This window comes from Schistocerca gregaria, unplaced genomic scaffold (assembly GCF_023897955.1).
Source record: "Schistocerca gregaria isolate iqSchGreg1 unplaced genomic scaffold, iqSchGreg1.2 ptg000931l, whole genome shotgun sequence".
Classification (NCBI taxonomy): domain Eukaryota; kingdom Metazoa; phylum Arthropoda; class Insecta; order Orthoptera; family Acrididae; genus Schistocerca; species Schistocerca gregaria.
The window spans coordinates 37,501-45,000 of NW_026062286.1; the positions used below are offsets into that span (position 1 = coordinate 37,501).

The 7,500-nt window shown below is 55.0% G+C and overlaps 3 non-coding genes across 3 annotated transcripts in view; all 3 read right to left on the reverse strand.

The window, feature by feature from the left end:
- Window positions 1-838, reverse strand: part of LOC126325626 (large subunit ribosomal RNA) — a 4,222-nt gene extending 3,384 nt beyond the window's left edge. The window contains exon 1 of the ribosomal RNA XR_007560227.1: window positions 1-838. This exon is cut by the window's left edge and continues 3,384 nt beyond it. This is a non-coding gene — a ribosomal RNA (large subunit ribosomal RNA).
- Window positions 839-1,026: 188 nt separating this feature from the next.
- LOC126325631 (5.8S ribosomal RNA) lies at window positions 1,027-1,181 on the reverse strand. The gene has a single exon (XR_007560231.1). It is a non-coding gene; the product is annotated as a 5.8S ribosomal RNA (ribosomal RNA).
- A 368-nt stretch (window positions 1,182-1,549) lies between these two features.
- On the reverse strand, window positions 1,550-3,442 carry LOC126325618 (small subunit ribosomal RNA). Its single transcript, XR_007560220.1, has one exon. It is a non-coding gene; the product is annotated as a small subunit ribosomal RNA (ribosomal RNA).
- Window positions 3,443-7,500: the final 4,058 nt, after the last annotated feature.

A 7,500-nucleotide genomic window follows, 5' to 3' on the forward strand; every position in this document is an offset into this window, starting at 1 on the left:
GTCCGGGGCCGGGCCAGGTAGGTCCGTCATCCGGGAAGAACCGCGCGCGCTTGCCGGGAGCCCGAGCGCCCAAAGGGGCGAATCGACTCCTCCAGATATACCGCCGAGCAGCCAGCCAGGACACCGGGGCTCTGCCCAACAGACGCGAACCGAGGCCCGCGGAAGGACAGGCTGCGCACCCGGGCCGTAGGCCGGCACCCAGCGGGTCGCGACGTCCTACTAGGGGAGAAGTGCGGCCCACCGCACACCGGAACGGCCCCACCCCGCGGCGAGTGGAAAGGCAACCGGACACGACCCCGCCGCGGATTGCTCCGCGCGGGCGGCCGGCCCCATCTGCCGAGGGCGGGGGCCAGTGGCCGGATGGGCGTGAATCTCACCCGTTCGACCTTTCGGACTTCTCACGTTTACCCCAGAACGGTTTCACGTACTTTTGAACTCTCTCTTCAAAGTTCTTTTCAACTTTCCCTCACGGTACTTGTTCGCTATCGGTCTCGTGGTCATATTTAGTCTCAGATGGAGTTTACCACCCACTTGGAGCTGCACTCTCAAGCAACCCGACTCGAAGGAGAGGTCCCGCCGACGCTCGCACCGGCCGCTACGGGCCTGGCACCCTCTACGGGCCGTGGCCTCATTCAAGTTGGACTTGGGCTCGGCGCGAGGCGTCGGGGTAGTGGACCCTCCCAAACACCACATGCCACGACAGGCGGCAGCCTGCGGGGTTCGGTGCTGGACTCTTCCCTGTTCGCTCGCCGCTACTGGGGGAATCCTTGTTAGTTTCTTTTCCTCCGCTTAGTAATATGCTTAAATTCAGCGGGTAGTCTCGCCTGCTCTGAGGTCGTTGTACGAGGTGTCGCACGCCACACCGCCAGCCGGCTGTGCACGCTACCGAGAAAGTACCGGTATGCGAACCGCCAGGCGACGGGCGCGCATCGCACGTTTAAGGAGACGCGGCCGGCCACACAGGCGACCACGACACTCCCACGTCTCCGAAGCGGGACAAACGCCGCGCGCTTCAGTATACGTAGCCGACCCTCAGCCAGACGTGGCCCGGGAACGGAATCCATGGACCGCAATGTGCGTTCGAAACGTCGATGTTCATGTGTCCTGCAGTTCACATGTCGACGCGCAATTTGCTGCGTTCTTCATCGACCCACGAGCCGAGTGATCCACCGTCCTGGGTGATCTTTTCCTTTTCAGTCTCCCACTGTCTCTTTCAAGACAGTAGCATTTGCGGGACTGAGGCGTCTGACGGCCCCTGTTCCACTATTTTTTTTTGTGTCCAACGGCCTCACAGCCGATGGGCGTCGTACGGCTCCACACCGGAGCGGACAGGCACTCGGGCGAACGTCATTCAAAACCGGCGCCAGGCGCCAGGTACCGCAGGCCAGCCGCTCCAGAGCTTCAGCGCTCGTACCACACAACAACAACACTTCCGCTAGTTTTGAGAGGCACGCGTGGTTCCGCACGCGGCGCACGGCCACTGCCGTACAGGTAGCGTGTTGCGCGACACGACACGACACGCACATCGAAAGACATGCAGTCTAGTCGGTAATGATCCTTCCGCAGGTTCACCTACGGAAACCTTGTTACGACTTTTACTTCCTCTAAATGATCAAGTTTGGTCATCTTTCCGGTAGCATCGGCAACGACAGAGTCGATGCCGCGTACCAGTCCGAAGACCTCACTAAATCATTCAATCGGTAGTAGCGACGGGCGGTGTGTACAAAGGGCAGGGACGTAATCAACGCGAGCTTATGACTCGCGCTTACTGGGAATTCCTCGTTCATGGGGAACAATTGCAAGCCCCAATCCCTAGCACGAAGGAGGTTCAGCGGGTTACCCCGACCTTTCGGCCTAGGAAGACACGCTGATTCCTTCAGTGTAGCGCGCGTGCGGCCCAGAACATCTAAGGGCATCACAGACCTGTTATTGCTCAATCTCGTGCGGCTAGAAGCCGCCTGTCCCTCTAAGAAGAAAAGTAATCGCTGACAGCACGAAGGATGTCACGCGACTAGTTAGCAGGCTAGAGTCTCGTTCGTTATCGGAATTAACCAGACAAATCGCTCCACCAACTAAGAACGGCCATGCACCACCACCCACCGAATCAAGAAAGAGCTATCAATCTGTCAATCCTTCCGGTGTCCGGGCCTGGTGAGGTTTCCCGTGTTGAGTCAAATTAAGCCGCAGGCTCCACTCCTGGTGGTGCCCTTCCGTCAATTCCTTTAAGTTTCAGCTTTGCAACCATACTTCCCCCGGAACCCAAAAGCTTTGGTTTCCCGGAGGCTGCCCGCCGAGTCATCGGAGGAACTGCGGCGGATCGCTGGCTGGCATCGTTTATGGTTAGAACTAGGGCGGTATCTGATCGCCTTCGAACCTCTAACTTTCGTTCTTGATTAATGAAAACATACTTGGCAAATGCTTTCGCTTCTGTTCGTCTTGCGACGATCCAAGAATTTCACCTCTAACGTCGCAATACGAATGCCCCCGCCTGTCCCTATTAATCATTACCTCGGGTTCCGAAAACCAACAAAATAGAACCGAGGTCCTATTCCATTATTCCATGCACACAGTATTCAGGCGGGCTTGCCTGCTTTAAGCACTCTAATTTGTTCAAAGTAAACGTGCCGGCCCACCGAGACACTCAACAAAGAGCACCCTGGTAGGATTTAAACGGGGTCCGCCTCGGGACGCGAAAGCACCCCTTCGGCTCGCCCCACCGGCAGGACGTCCCACGATACATGCCAGTTAAACACCGACGGGCGGTGAACCAACAGCGTGGGACACAAATCCAACTACGAGCTTTTTAACCGCAACAACTTTAATATACGCTATTGGAGCTGGAATTACCGCGGCTGCTGGCACCAGACTTGCCCTCCAATAGATACTCGTTAAAGGATTTAAAGTGTACTCATTCCGATTACGGGGCCTCGGATGAGTCCCGTATCGTTATTTTTCGTCACTACCTCCCCGTGCCGGGAGTGGGTAATTTGCGCGCCTGCTGCCTTCCTTGGATGTGGTAGCCGTTTCTCAGGCTCCCTCTCCGGAATCGAACCCTGATTCCCCGTTACCCGTTACAACCATGGTAGGCGCAGAACCTACCATCGACAGTTGATAAGGCAGACATTTGAAAGATGCGTCGCCGGTACGAGGACCGTGCGATCAGCCCAAAGTTATTCAGAGTCACCAAGGCAAACGGACCAGACAAGCCAATCCGATTGGTTTTGATCTAATAAAAGCGTCCCTTCCATCTCTGGTCGGGACTCTGTTTGCATGTATTAGCTCTAGAATTACCACAGTTATCCAAGTAACGTGGGTACGATCTAAGGAACCATAACTGATTTAATGAGCCATTCGCGGTTTCACCTTAATGCGGCTTGTACTGAGACATGCATGGCTTAATCTTTGAGACAAGCATATGACTACTGGCAGGATCAACCAGGGAGCTGCGTCAACTAGAGCTGAGCAGCCGGCCGCCCGGGAGTGTGTCCCGGGGGCCCGCGCGAACACGCAAGCGTCCGCTCAATTATTCTGCAAACAGGAGGAGGCCGAGCTCCCCTGCACGATACACCTCGAAACCCTCTCAGGTCCCGGCGGCGCGCAGCGCCGTCCTAGGTACTTGGTCGGTTTCGAGAGAGGCGCAATCGCCCGGAGTTAGGCGAGTAGACGGTTTTAGTGCGAACACCCTTGCTCCCAACTGAGCTTGCCGCTGCCGACAGAGGCCCGGGAGCGTGCTGTCGTGGCATTGCCGGCGGGAGACAACACGCGCCACCTATGGTGACCGGCAGCTCCAACGCCAGCGCCACACAAGGGCAAAGCCCCACTTGGGTGCAGAAGCGAACTCTCCCAGCACAGCGCACGCGCCAACACGTCCGCACAACTGCGATACAAACCACCTGCGAGAACCGCTGGGGCGACCGAGCAGCAGACGGCGTCGCGGCGCCGAGTGCCAGGCGGCGGCGCATCCTCAACGCACACAGTCCTCAATCAGACCAGCACACTGCAGATGTCCACCGCGCTTCGCACCGGGCTCGGCTGAACCAACTTTGGCCGCCAGGCGCCGCGTGCAGGGTGCGCCGCAGCGTAGCTGCGCCGCCTGCCGGGCCCGTCGGCTGGCGCTCCTGCCACTCGGCGCCCCCCACCAGCCGCCTGTTGCGCGTGCGCCCACGCAGCGCGCGGCCAACACGCCGGGCGGCCCCCCTTCACCGGCCGGGAACAGTCCCACCAAGCCACCGCCGCGTATCGCTTCATACCCACATGGGCCTAGTCACGTGTGTGGATGTGGCGGGTACCGCTGAAACAACCGGTTAATAGCTGTACCGATCGTCGCCATCACAGATTCACCTCCAGCGTGAACAACCGCTCAACAACGGATTTCCAGTTCATTTGCGTATCTTGGGCAGTAAACGTAGATGTCCACCTACATTTGCGAATTCAACAATTCTTGCATGCCAGGATGTCATGTGTCACGACACGCTACATCAGACCACATACACACTGCGACATGTGCAGAAGAGAACACGTGGAAGGTGGCCCGCGCACGTATGCGATGTCCCTTCCGCGATCCACTGTCAACCGGCATCTGCGGCATGTCCCAGATATGGAACGCGGTCCACCAGGGTAGCACTTTGTGTGAGGCAATACGACAAAGTCGGAATACACGCGTCACTACATCACACGGCTCACGCTGACCTGACCTGACTCACCGCACCACCACCCCCAGCGACCCAGGGTGACATACAATGCGTTCGTACGTTCCTCCCACACGCCTCTACGGCGTACCACAGTGCAACCTAGCTGTTATTGGGAGACGAGACAAGTAGCATCGAGCACAACATATGGAAATTGAGATTCGACACCGTTGGGCACAGCCAGCGTACGGTCACACGTATCACACTACTTCACTCTGTACGTAACGACCGATGATCGGTACAGCGTGTGGGTTACGCGTACGACATCAGCGGACAATGGACACAGACCATACCACGACGTACACTGAGGGCGTCGACATCTGAACGCAACTGAACAGCTGCGAGGCTCATTTAACACTCAAACGCCAGACCGACCAGCTTGAGAGGACGGAGACACAAAGAGAGGGGCAGAGGGGGGGGGGGGCGATATAGTCCTATTGCAGTACAATTGACAGTGGATAGCGGGAATATGTGGAAAGTAAGCAACACTCGCAAGACATCTACATGAGGATAACAACGACACCAGAGATTCCGAGCAGTGAACTATGTTAGGCAAAGGGACAACGTGGGTTAGGTTAAGGGACAACGTGGGTTAGGTTAAGGGACAACGTGGGTTAGGTTAAGGGACAACGTGGGTTAGGTTAAGGGACAACGTGGGTTAGGTTAAGGGACAACGTGGGTTAGGTTAAGGGACAACGTGGGTTAGGTTAAGGGACAACGTGGGTTAGGTTAAGGGACAACGTGGGTTAGGTTAAGGGACAACGTGGGTTAGGTTAAGGGACAACGTGGGTTAGGTTAAGGGACAACGTGGGTTAGGTTAAGGGACAACGTGGGTTAGGTTAAGGGACAACGTGGGTTAGGTTAAGGGACAACGTGGGTTAGGTTAAGGGACAACGTGGGTTAGGTTAAGGGACAACGTGGGTTAGGTTAAGGGACAAATTGAGTTAGGTTAAGGGACAAATTGAGTTAGGTTAAGGGACAAATTGAGTTAGGTTAAGGGACAAATTGAGTTAGGTTAAGGGACAAATTGAGTTAGGTTAAGGGACAAATTGAGTTAGGTTAAGGGACAAATTGAGTTAGGTTAAGGGACAAATTGAGTTAGGTTAAGGGACAACGTGGGTTAGGTTAAGGGACAACGTGGGTTAGGTTAAGGGACAAATTGAGTTAGGTTAAGGGACAAATTGAGTTAGGTTAAGGGACAAATTGAGTTAGGTTAAGGGACAAATTGAGTTAGGTTAAGGGACAAATTGAGTTAGGTTAAGGGACAAATTGAGTTAGGTTAAGGGACAAATTGAGTTAGGTTAAGGGACAAATTGAGTTAGGTTAAGGGACAAATTGAGTTAGGTTAAGGGACAAATTGAGTTAGGTTAAGGGACAAATTGAGTTAGGTTAAGGGATAATCTGGTACAACCACAGTTAGGTTAAGCGATAATCTGGTACAGCCACAGTTAGGTTAAGCGATAATCTGGTACAGCCACAGTTAGGTTAAGCGATAATCTGGTACAGCCACAGTTAGGTTAAGCGATAATCTGGTACAGCCACAGTTAGGTTAAGCGATAATCTGGTACAGCCACAGTTAGGTTAAGCGATAATCTGGTACAGCCACAGTTAGGTTAAGCGATAATCTGGTACAGCCACAGTTAGGTTAAGCGATAATCTGGTACAGCCACAGTTAGGTTAAGCGATAAAGTTGGTTAAATTCGGTATTGTGTGGGAAGGGGGCAGAGAGAGTGGGGGGGGGGGTGGATAGTTGTGGCAGTACGCGGATGCCTGAGTCACCGTCAGATATGTCACGTCGGTTCGATGCTTGTAGCAAGAGGCTGGCGGGTGTGTGTCTCTCACTTCTGCAATTTTTCATGTGGTATAACACGAGGGCGGGGGGGTGATATTTGGTGCCCCTCTGTGTAGGATGTGTGTTGGTGGTGTTGGTTTATCTGAGCAATGGTAGTTGTCGGAGGAGTGGGGTATTGTGCTTTTATAGGTGGACCTACTGCTCTGGTTATCATAGTGTCGACGGTGCAATGTGGCAGAGAGGATGCACTCGACATTGTCGCATTCCAGATGTTTACGTATTGTGTGTCTCCGTTGCAGGCCGAGAGTGGTGCATGTTCGAGCGTGTGGCTGACGTGCGATTCACGTTGTGTGCCCAGTCTTACAGCACGTATAGGGACATTCGCATAAATCATCTATATGTGGCCTTGCATCATTTACTAAGCAGTGCCGTGAGACGACCGAACTATTAGGAAAGTACTGATGTACCGCATAATGTTTACCTTCCACCACACGGCGAGTATCGACTCTGCCCAGCGTTGCCACCGCAGGCAGCGGTCACCGTCACCATTGTGCGGCGGAACGGAACATCTATATCCTCAGAGGAGCACTCTTTGCCGCCGGGCGTCAGGTCTCGCGGCCTGCCGGCAAGCGCCCATGACGAACTTACTGCATGTATAGGGACAGCGGGAATTTGGCATACTTGATATAACTCTTCATGAGACGCAAGATATAGGGGTGGATTGCAACTTACGACTGCGAGAAAAGTCCGCCGTTCATCCGCCGGAGTTGCGATTTCGGCGGGGCACGTACGGTCGCGGGTGGAGCACTTGGTGCGGCGTACGCACCCGGGTTGCGGCTCCTGCGCTGGAGGGGGGTGCAGGTTTTGTGTGGGTGGGCTCGGCAAATGAGCACTGTGGGCCCCATACATGGCTTAGTCCGCGTGGCCTCCCCCAGGTGGCGGTACCGTCGTTGCACCACGTCATGTCGCGGGGCACCTACAGATGGCGCACGTACTGTCGGCATTGCACGTGCTTCCGTC